The sequence below is a fragment of the Pholcus phalangioides genome, unplaced genomic scaffold (assembly GCF_987345545.1).
Source record: "Pholcus phalangioides strain wild (caught in Gottingen) unplaced genomic scaffold, Ppha-v1.0 ptg000015l_1, whole genome shotgun sequence".
NCBI lineage: Eukaryota > Metazoa > Arthropoda > Arachnida > Araneae > Pholcidae > Pholcus > Pholcus phalangioides.
Genome location: NW_028301608.1, coordinates 48,920,844 through 48,933,124, shown reverse-complemented (window position 1 = coordinate 48,933,124; position 12,281 = coordinate 48,920,844). Strand labels below are relative to the sequence as shown.

The window sequence follows — 12,281 nt, the reverse complement described above, 5'->3', positions numbered from 1 at the left end:
TGCTGAAAAAAACCTTAATAAAAGAAATAATTTGGCACAAATTTTGGAATTACTAAAAATAATAATTACAGAATTATCGGTAAAAATTTTAGAATTAATAACAAAGTTATTTCTAAATAAATACAAATTGAAAATTAATGAAAGAAATAATTTCAGAGTAAATAAAAGTGTTCGATAATTTGTTGAACTATGTTTAATAACGGGTAATACCACTGTATGATGTGGTGGCCCGCGGGATTCGTGGAAAGTTTTCATTTGGCCCGCAATGTTTGGAAGGTTGAAGACCCTTGCATTAACTCAGCACCTTCAGTTTCGACCTCGCGCTTCAAACGCTTCCGCAACCAAACCGAAATCCATACGTTGATTTGTAATCGACCATACATGTGTGGAAAGTGTCTATAGTCATAAAAATTAATTTTTTTTCTATCGTATGCAATTTTATTTTACTGAATACAAAAACAGAGTATACGCTCATTCAGAGAATTTCATTGTTTTCATAAATTCTAATAAAGCAATCCTTATGTGAGGGCCATTCCAAAAATATAGTTCGATTGGATATCGAAAAAAAAATAGGAAATTTGATGGAATCACGCATGAACAGAAAGTTTAAATGATTCTTCGGCAACGTAAATGTGATATTTCCGACATTATATCATCAATCATTTTTCTGTGGCAGTGAGTAATGAATAGAATAGAAATAAATCACATCCTGCATAAATTGAAAAGTTCGCTCAGTAACGAGATTTCTTAACGCAAAAGACAGAAATTCAAGCAAGTGAATAAAAGTCAGAGGAGGACAGGGACCAGAGGCGTATGCGTTGTAAACCTAACCTGAAGTTTTGTTTCTTAGGAATGCTTCTTATATGTTCATAGTGCTGTCATTTTCCTTCCGAATTCGGAAGCAGAAGACAACTTGGCTGGTTTACTTTTGCTTGAGATGGACATGCGTGATTTTTTTTTTTTTTAATGTTGTGGGCCTGATTTCTCTCAGTGGAGAAACTTTTTAACGGGGAGATCAATCACAGCTCGCATTAGTGCCCGGAAGTCGCGAACCTTTCAATACCACGGCGTTCCATCAGGAAATGCTATTGAAATTTCGGAGTTTTTATTCTGATACACTGAAATAAGCTTTCTCAATGGTCTACGGCAGTGTTTATAAATCTCTGGACCGCGGATCATGAAGTTAAGATAGGTGGTTCACGGGCAAACTACAAACTTAATTCTGATTAAATCAAAATTAAATCAATTACATATAACTGATATTGATAAAATTCGCATTGGTTGGAATAATAAATTAGGCCCACATATAATGTAAATTAACCACCCATCGAGTTTTTTGAAAAATTTTAGAGGGTCCTTGGGTTCAAAATGGTTGAGAAACGTGTTTCTATGGTTTAAAACATAGATCTAAAAATTATGACTCAATGAGAAAATTGTGAAGATATATATTTACATGACTTTGAAATTTTAATTTTTAAACATCTTTTCTGCATAACACTAATCTTTTTTTATTGCAGTTTGATTTCTCATGGTCATTATTAAAATAACAAAAACAATTTGTGATAGTTAAAAACAACATTTGGTATTATTGAATAATTCAATGATTTTTTATTTTTAACTACACATATTAGTATAATTTAGTTTAAGAGTAAAAAAGAGACATGGTATTCATGACATATCCCCATATTTTATAAGAAATCCAGGTAAAAACAATATTTTTCATGTAATCTGATGCGAAATGGTTTTTTTTGTTAAAGTGAAAATCAAAGCCAACAACGAAAAAATAAAAAAAATTAACCACAAACACTCGCATACTTTTATTTGAATGTTTTAAAATTTAAAATATTTAGTATACCTATTTATAAAAATTTGCATCTTTTCAATTAAAAAAATTATGAAATCCCATCCCATTTTGTGTGTAGAAAATGGAAAAACTCTCATAGTTACGAAGTTTTACTTAAAGCGTAAAATTTCACTGAAATTGGGAAAAAAATTAATTATGTTAATAATTTTTATTTTTATTTTTTTCATTTTTGACTTGAAACAGTCATTAAAAATAATTATTTTCCACGTAATTAATTGTTTGTTTAATGTATCAGATGCCTAATTATCCCGCAGTTCTACAAGGAGGTTGTGTGTGCAAAAAAAGAGTACTTTTTTTTATTTTAATCATTATTTAGAGTGGCAGTATCAAGAAAATGTGTACATCGGTCATCATTTCCATCAGATTTCCCCTGAGGAATAATAAGAAAATCAATTACATTCAAGTAATTTTTTTATACGTATATTTAATGACTAATGAAAATTTTTGCAAAGGAAGATCAGAATTTTCGAAACACCCGCAATTTCTGGGAATAAAAAGTGTAGCACGTGTGAAGGTATTTAGGATTTCAAATATATCCTCCCTCCTATATATTTTATCATTATATTGTAAAATGTTTTCGACATGAAACGAAATCCCAAAGTAAAGACTTTTTTTCTTACTTTTTCAGACATGAATGTCGAAAACAGAAAAACTGCTGTTTCATCCATTCATGTTCAAAAGAATCATGATTTTATTTATCGGTTCACTTGGGACACATAATACGAACACATCAGTAGCTTTCAATGTGGTACAACATTCACAATATATATATATAAAATCTAGATTCTCCTCTTTATTCTTTCTGGGATAAGTTTCGTTGTGTCTGTTTCGAAATAATGGAATAGGAAAAAAGTTTTTCTTTGAAAAAATGTTATTTTTCTCCTCTCTTTTGTTTGTCGTCTTTCATTTGACATTCTGAAAAAATAAACTGGTTTCTGTAAAAAAAAAAATATTAAATGCCATACAATGTGTAAAATGCATTGAATTTATTTCACTATATTATAAGACAAGGATGTTCAACCATCTGGGAATATGCCGCGGGACGCTTGAATGATCTGGAACCGTGCCATAGACCATTTAAAATGATTTAAAAATCTGTGGTTAGTTGCTTAAAAGCTCTGAAAGTGTGCCGCAGTGAGCTGCAAATGTGACGCGGGTCACTTGAGAGCGATATGGAAATGTGCCGCTAAGTGTTCTTGAACTGTACTGCAGGTCACTCGAGTGATTTGTAAGTGCGCAGCGGACCACTTAAGTATCTTTAAATGTAACGTGATTCACTTTAAGTGATCCGGAACTGTGGTACCGGAATTTATATCACTCATATATATATGTGCGATCTTATACCCTTCATTTGGCAATGTTTTGTTGTCAAAAAAGCAACATGAGTTTGTTATATTTGTCATATAAATATAGTTTGTACTTTTGAGCTGGTTTCGGCATTGATGCTTCTAAGCAACTCCTGAGCATTCAATTTTTACTTTTGAGCTGTTCATAAAGTTTCTATCATTATCAGTAGAATGGATCAAAGGTACACGTCTCATATTTCTTGGCAATCCCAACAAGATCGGTTTTTGACACTTGCATTTTGGAGTGAAATACCATATGTGTGTGTGGAGGACATTCTTCAAAAATGATAGAGCAGTAAGTTGGTATACAGTGAATGAAATTTTTGTACTAATCAAATATAGTATATATGTAAATCATATAAATACAGTGTGTTCCCTGAGCTGCAACGTCCCATATATTTTTTAAATATTGACAATAAATTTTTTATCATTGTATTTGGGGTACCCATTTGCTTAATATTCAAAATTTTTCCCCATCTGGATATTTTAATGCCTGCCAACCAAAGGGTTAAGTGATCTGTGTGGAAGTGTATAATGAACCATTTGAGTCATCTATAAATGTGCCGTAGGTCAGTCACTCGAGTGATCTGAAAATATGCTGCGGCTAACACAACTGATCGGTGAACGTGCCGCAGCCAACTTGAGTGATCTTGAAATGTGCCGCGATCTGAGCCATGGGCCCCTCAAGTGCAAGCAACTGCACCACGAGTAACTTAAATGACCTGGAAATGGGCCGCTTAATTTATTTTTACAAAACAATTTTCGAGGTCGCGAAGCGCATCAGATAGCCACGAGGGCCACATTTGACCAACGAGTCACGGGTTTGAGCAATAGCAAATCTCATTGAAATGGCAAAACTCAAAAAATGTCATTGTACAGTCCATACTGGCAAATATTCGCGATATATATGATAATTTAATTCAAAAACGTACAAAAAAAATTGCCTCTGTATCCCCGGAAAATAAATATCTACAAAAACTTGAGAGGAAAAAAGCCACACTCCTTGATTCCATAATATTTCACTTTTCATGGATAATTTTTCTATACACACACACACGTATATCTATACGTTATCTCTACATATTTTTCAAAAATATTTTTTGCAAACAAATTTCGAAAATATTCATTTCTATTCCAACATGTGAGAAAGAAAAATCTGTTGGGATAAAAAGTCACAGTGATATACATATATATATTTCTTTTTTCATGTTGTGATTTTGTTTTACAGCGTTACCTGTAAGCAAAATGTGAACTTTTTTTTAATTTATCAAGGGGAAAAAATCTAGGCCATGATAAATATTGCGCACTGAATATAAGCTGCGCGAACCACACATTTAATGTCAATTGGTTAATTTGTTATTAACATTCAAAATGTGTCCAGGACTTCCCATACACCCTGTACGATCCACATTAAAAAATTATTGTTTTTTAACGTACAATCCACGGATTAAACTTACAAAAATACCATACTACTACTAGTAAACCGTACATGCACTTAAATAATCCTAAAAGAATTTTTCAACGAATTGGTACGGGCCGGAATGCATTTGATGAGTATGAAATCGCATGGTCCTAAGTTATTTATAATGTTATATATTTATTTCTCGTCTTTGAGAAGTCCTGCCCTCTGTATTTTGCATCAGAAGTAGGAGTGCCGAGTCCCTAGATATTAGTATTTATGTATCGTGAAAAGTGTCTAAAGGTGAGAGCTGGTTCAAAATTTTAAATTATTTTATATTACTGATTTGTACAAATTATAGAATAATGTTCCTGTCATCTATATCATTTGCTTTATCGATAGGTAAAAATATAATGTATAATATAAATTTATTAATATATTGTATAATATACAATCTTCACTTCATTCTCAGGTTTCTAGGCGTTACACATCAGACCACATGGTAGGGTAGCGTATGCATAGTAATTCGATTTGGTGGTTCGGGCCGGGAAATGTTCTCCAGTAATACAATGTATTCACTTCCATGCGACAAAGAGTTCACATACATGTGCAGTACGGAAAGGTACTGTTAAAGCGAAAGCTCTGTAATTATATTTCTTTATACGAAAAGACAAAATTCACAAAAACTTTCCGTGCTTCTCTTTTCAAATAAAGACTAGCTGAGTTTTCTACTAACAGCAACGATATGCTGGGCTTCATCGAGACTGGATTCTTGGGACTACGGTCAAACTTCGTTAGCGGGTTACCCGCACAACGCGTCGCCCTTACCGTGTCACTTTTCCAAATTGTCCTCTACGGCGCTGTTGTAACAACTCCTAATTATACGCCTTTAAACTCTGCTCAAGTTAAACTCCCTACAATAAGTTAAATGGTCACTTATTGTCGGTTTTCTCGTCATTCGACAGAACATGGCTCCAATATGGGAAAAGCCGTTGGGCGTATAGAGCGGGGGGTCTTCAACCTTTCTCGAGTCGCGAACACTGCTTATGCTAATCGTCAAACAGAGAGCACTCCCTTACGGCAACATTTACATACGTCTCCTGAAATCTGCTAATCGTGATTCTTGAATGCAATTTTTATAGGGTATTCAATTGAAGCGTTAATAAAGCACTCACGAAATCTGTCATGATTATTGAGCACCCTTGGTGCTCATGAGCAACAGTTTGAAGATGGTTGGTATGGAGCCTAGTTGAGGATAAGGAAAGCTCGGCCAAGACAAAGACTCGATTTTTATCAAATCTTGATGCAAAAAGTTTGATTCTTTTTCGACTCATTTTTTTTCAAGTAAAAACTCATAGGTGTGTGTGTTTTTTTTACACACACACACAGAAAGAAAACCATGAAATTTCGTTAGGATATGGGTAAAGAAATTATTTTACACTTTGGATCTGGTTCAAAAAAAAAAAAATAAATAAATAAACCACCTAAACCATAATAGAGAACTACGATAATTTTATTTACAGAAACTTGCGAAAATTTTCGTGAAGAGGTAATATTTTTGATATGATTAAAATATGCGTATTGCACGAGGTTTATTACAGAAAGACTTCCGAGAGACTTGCAAAGGTTGAGAGGCCAATTTGGCTCATCACGATAAAATTATCACTTCTTCCGCTTTCGTCATGATTTCGAGAATTCAACGTGAAATTAACGAAAATGGCCAATCGTGCATTCACGTCCAGTTACGAAAATGCTCATTTTCATCGTTTATCGACAAAGATTCCGGTGTGATTTATATAGATATGTGATTTTTTCCAGCATGGTCCAGGTCTTTAACCACCTGCTTATATCTCTTCGTTGGGACAGAGAGAGACGGACCAGGTACTGATTAGGAGTAGGAGCTAGATATATGATCTGTAACGCTTTAATCATTTAAAAATACATAAAAAAGGGTATTGAGATTCAAGCTCTTTGAAAAATGAATCCAATAACTTTCATTTTTATTTTCGTTTTTAATGTTTTAATTACTAAAATACACAGTTTAATTACTAAAGAAACTTGAATAAGTTGAGTTTTTATTTCTTATTTCAAATAAATATTTATGGTTTGTAACCATATTTTAACTGGAGTAATTTTTAGCTTGAAAGCTAAAAAATATTTTATGGTCAGATGGTTCCACCATCTTTAGCTTTTGTAATATTTTACAATTTTGTATGACAGGGTTAGTTAAAAAAATAATATATAACTTAAATAAATCAATCATGAAAGAATACCATTCAATCACCAAATGGTGATTTTCTGTGCACGAATGCATCAATGGAAGAATGAGGCAGGGGGGGGGGTGACGAGATCATGGCTGACTCCGTTTAGCGGGTTACTCCGTTTGCAAGGTCATACAAAACGAGGTTTGGTTGTAGTCAATTCTCAAGCCCCTGATTGTATTGCACGCTCTCACACTTTTGCTCATATTTATACTTGTATAAGCTTCTTTAAATTTAGCATTTGAATGTGTATTATCAAAGGTTCCTCTAGGCACGCTAAAGTAGGGAACAACGAACTCATTGTACAAGCTGATTCTCTTCGTTATATGTCCTACCTCGCACATGTTTTTTGTAATTGTATATGTATACACATACATAACTAAGGGCCCTTTAGATTCCATGATAGGGACCCCCAATTATTTTTTTTCTCCTTGTAACACAGGATTTTCTCCGGCACGACCACACCCTCCGAGGCAATGAGCTTGTAACGTAAGCGACTGAGTCTGGTCGTGCTCGGTCCGTACTGTTCTGCTCTGTAGTCAATTCTGAAACATTTTCGAAACATCGCAGCGTGCAGAAACATTGCTGAACTACTGTAGTAGGAAATTTTGCGCAGAGGTTTTAAAAAATATTTTTATATAGTTTAGAAAGTTTGTGAAAAAAATATGGAGATACATGTTTGAGCGCGGAACTAGCTATACATGCCATAATCACATTTGGTGTGAGAGAATCATTCCTATTCCATTTCCTATTTACTGCTCAGTCCAGGCGAACTAATGATTGCACAGTCATATGTCTCTTGCTCACAAAGGATCGAATTATCGATTAGCGATGACGTGGGACGTCGAACGTAATTCCCGTTCGACGTCTCATTGCCTTGTTTCTCGATTACTGATGTGGTGGTAATGGCTCTAGTCGTGCCATTCTTCCGATCCCGTGGTTCCGAACGACTTCCACTAAATGCCTTAAGCATGATTTTCTTTCTGCTTTACTAGTGAAAAATCGAGCTTCGGACGGCAATTCAAATTACTAAATCGATCAAAGATCATCCCCATACAAATATAGTATATTGAATTATTATAAATTGAATTTGTCTTTTATAGCCTATCGACACTTCAGAGTTCTGACGTTCATTCAGCCTATCGACACCTATATGCTAATGTGCGAGAGTCATTCCAATATACAGGCTGTCCAAAATTGCTTTCACAGCGGTCATCTTTGCAATCGTTGACTTCGTAAAAAAACGTGCTTTCAAATACCAAAAGTTTTTAAATGATGCACAATTACTTAAAATTTCAAAATTTATTTGAGGGTCGGATGGATAAAAAATAAAGGAATTAATTTTTTTTTTCTGTCCCCATGTGCTAAAAGTTTCAATTATTGAAATTAGGACTGGTCCGATTAATCGGGTCTCAGTTAATCGTTTAATTGCCAATTGCAGTTAAAAATTTCAGTTGAGTTAATCGATTCAATAAATTCGATTAAAATTTTTATTAAAAGTTTACGAACTAATATGATTTTTAAAAAAAAAAATTCAAAAACCGATTAGATGTCTTACAAATTGTGTTCCTATACACAACATTTTACATAAATGGCCGTATTTGAAAATAATTGAATCAATATTTTGATCAAATTTTTCAACAAGTTAATGTTCCCCAAGATCTGACAATTTCAGTTTCAAATTGAGTTTGACGGGAATTTTAAAAGAGACCAAAATTCATTGTCTCCACTATGTGAGCAATAGTTTTTTCACATTCTTGGAAGCATCAGCTCCTCTTCTCTTATGTACCATTTGAGAGCAGTTTCTAGAAAAACAAGCAGCAGTATGATCAAAATTAGTTTTGAAATCAGTGAGCAACCTAAAATAACCGATTTGAAAACAAACAAAAAAAAACGACAAGATCCAAGTAAAGAAATTACAAAGTTGTAACAAAATTAGCTTTGGCATATTAAATTGTTTCAAGCGGGCAGCCTTAATTTCTTAATTATTCCCATATTTGTTTACATCTGCCGAATGGGCGTGTGAGAGAAAAATAAAATATATTTTTATAGTATCTGTTAACATTATATGGTCTCAAAAAATATTCGATCAATCAGTCGATTACTCGATTAAAAATTTTTGATTAGCCAGTTAAAAATTTTAATTGATTCCCACCCGTAATCCCTAATTGAAATGTAAATCATATTTATAAATAAAATTAATATTTTATAATTTATAGAGATATTAGACATATAAAATCACTATGTTGGGCCAACTTATCACTGCGTCGGTATAGTAAGCTTTTATTGGCTCAACAGTTGCCATTTTTAGGGACTGTACACAACTAGAATGAACTCAACGATACTATTTTTCCATTCTCAATAAATAACAATTATAATTTTTGGGAGTTACTGAATTTTTGCAACTTGAATTTACGTATAACAATTTGTGAACTACACCCAATTTTTAGCCATAAATGCTGAAAACTTAACAGTGTCAACATAAAAAATTAATTTTTCTATATATTTATGTATAGACAGACCAATTCGAAAAATTATACCTTTAGTGGTCCTATGTCGAGCTCGACATAGATCCGAATCCGGAAACTACGGTACTTCATTGTTACAACGGTCTTTACGATAATAGAAATTCCTTATTGCTGAAGAGGTGCGAACCGTACTTTATAGCACCTATAGAAAACTTTCTGTAACCGAAAGTATGTTTCTGAAGTCAACGGTTGCGGATATATAATTCCTGTGCAATTAATTTGGGACAGCCTCTACAGTAATAAGCAGTTAAATTTCTCAACATCGATGCCAAAACGTTCGATTTCTCCCGATTCGATAGATTTTTCTTTGGAAATCCATCTTAACACATGAAATTACAATTTCAAATATGCAGTATTTAATAAATGTGAACAATCGAATGTAGGACAACAAGAATAGAATCGAACAGTCGTTTCGAGAGAAGCTTTCATTCCCTCCCCCGAAATGTTCGATCCCATTCCAATCTCGAAGCTAATTGATTTCAAGGCCTCCTCCTCCCGAGGAGGGTATAAACAAATTACAATGGGCTTGAATTCGTCGTTTCCCATTCGCGTGCGTTTGTCTAAACACGTTATTGCTTTCTGGTAACGAAGCATCAGCCCCAAGTAATTATAAAACGGAATGGGACGTGAAATGCTGCTGAACTGACGGAAGTGTCCATTGGGATTCGTGTAATAATGTCGATATTGATTCGCATTTTGCAACTTTGATTTTAAATAGCTCTTTTACTGAGTATTCTAGGGAAAAAAATAGGTCCATAAGAAATAATAGTTTCAACTTACAGCCGGGTGCTGAGATAAGGTCAAAATCTCATCCGGGGCTTAAATATTTCTGTTCATCTTGTAATTAGTTCTGATAACCTGTAGGTCTCGTTCCAGCAAACGATGAGAGCGGTAGCCACTCTACAGGCTGAGTCCGACTAGAATCAGAAATTCCTTTGGGGAGTTCCGAAATTTTATTGATTACGAACAAATTTACATTGCTACTACCTCGTGCGAGAGTAAGCAGGCTACTCTATTGATGACTGGAGTTAATTATCATAAGAAGCATTATATATGAGATTAGGTTTTGGAAGTTTTTTCAAGGTGTCATTTGCTGTTTTATTAGACAAGTAAACATGAGTAAAATGTAAAACTTTTTTACCAGGAAAATTAAGATTGCAAATACTAACCCTCCCTTCCCAATGATCTTTGTAAAAGGGCTTAACGCTCTCTCCCCTTCCCCAAGAATCCATGGATATACAATGTAATTGTGCTATACAATGCATGTCCCCCATGTGGACGATCCTAAAGCTCTAGCACATGAGACGTCCAGCAACTATGCCCAAAGATGAAAAACCGAACAGAAACGCATTAAATAGGAAGTCATCACATAATTATCATTGTAAGAATGCCTACCATATTAAATACAGGTTTGGCAGCTTACAAGACCGTCATGAATAAGAAAAGGATTGTTTAATAGTTGGACAGAATTTCTTTGATCAAACAATGTAATAGAATTTCTTTAATTCTCGTCAGACGTGCCATTTACAGCACGCGTGCCGTGGGTTTGACACCACGAATCTATCGGGAAATTGTTTAACTTGATTTAACTCGAAAAGGAAATTCTTCATTGAAAGATCGTGAACATATCAGCGTATTTTTCGGCATTATCCGGCATGCCGTAAAAATCATGCAACAGTAGCTTTTTGAATGTTGAGGTCTGGTCTATTACTGTCATTCCGTCATTCAAAAAACCGACATGAATTCATATTAAACACTGAATAAATTAAGCAAATAAGAGTAAAATAATAGTTCATCATTCTGGCAAATGCGTTTTGCCCAAAAATAATCCAAATTCAGCGTTTGATATTTTTTAATTATTACGACCAACACAATACGAAATACAGACACTATACGTTTGTATTCTGTACGTTTTTCTGCATGTTCAGAAATTGAATAAAGATGCTGCCGCATTTGCATAACAAAATATGTTATTTTATGATTTTTTTCCTCTGCTTCTTTTAATATTGCACGCATGATCAAGTAATACAAAAACTCGGCATATTTTTGCAGTGTACTTGCATGTTTACATTTTACCCATTTGATCCACACGAGCAAATTTGCTTAGTATCGAACATTTTTAATGAATTAAGATCTATGGGTAGCAAAAGCAAACAAGGCTAGAATCACCTGAACTTGCGAAATGTTCCTAAAATGCAGAGAACCAAAAAGGTTCAAATCAACGAATTTTATCGATTCTTAGTCCAGATATTTGAGAAAATCCGAATTCTCTAGCTCGGTGGTTAATGCTGGGGAAATACTATACGAACCACTACAAATTTAGCAGTACTTGGTACTATAATTTCGGTTAACACAAACTGTTATCAAATATTTAAGAAATCCGACAACATTAAAAATGTCATTTAGTAAGAAAATATCATTTTTTTTAAAAGCCCTATTATTTGTGGTTCCAAAACAGACCTTATTTTGTTTATATGACGCTCGGAACCAAAGTTACGTCCATTTTAGTGTTGCGTTTTTACATACAAGTAATCTGTGAATAAAAACTTTAAACGCGTTTTACGAAGAAGGCTATTTTCGACATTTTCATGAGTTTGAAACACGATTTCGCAAACTCTATTCATTGTATCATTACGAAATTTCAATATGATAAGTCAATATGATAATTTCAATATGATAGTATAAATCAGTGTTTCTTAACCTTTTTTTGCCCGTGGCCCCCTTTGAACCATATTTTTTTCTCGTGGCCCCCTTCTTACCCAGAGTTTACGACCCTCCTCTAGAAGCAAGAACCTTTATACGTATTGAATTTTTTCAATGAATTTATACTGAACGAAAATTTTGCAAATAAGATTGGCTTCCAGACCACTGGCCTAGAATTTA

General features: G+C 33.9%; 1 long non-coding RNA gene across 1 annotated transcript; it reads right to left on the bottom strand.

The window, feature by feature from the left end:
• Window positions 1–2,531: 2,531 nt before the first annotated feature.
• Window positions 2,532–10,306, bottom strand: LOC149076140 (uncharacterized). The gene is made up of 2 exons (XR_016194207.1): window positions 10,179–10,306; window positions 2,532–2,799 (listed from the first exon to the last, which is right to left on the bottom strand). It is a non-coding gene; the product is annotated as an uncharacterized LOC149076140 (long non-coding RNA).
• Between the last annotated feature and the right edge of the window lie 1,975 nt (window positions 10,307–12,281).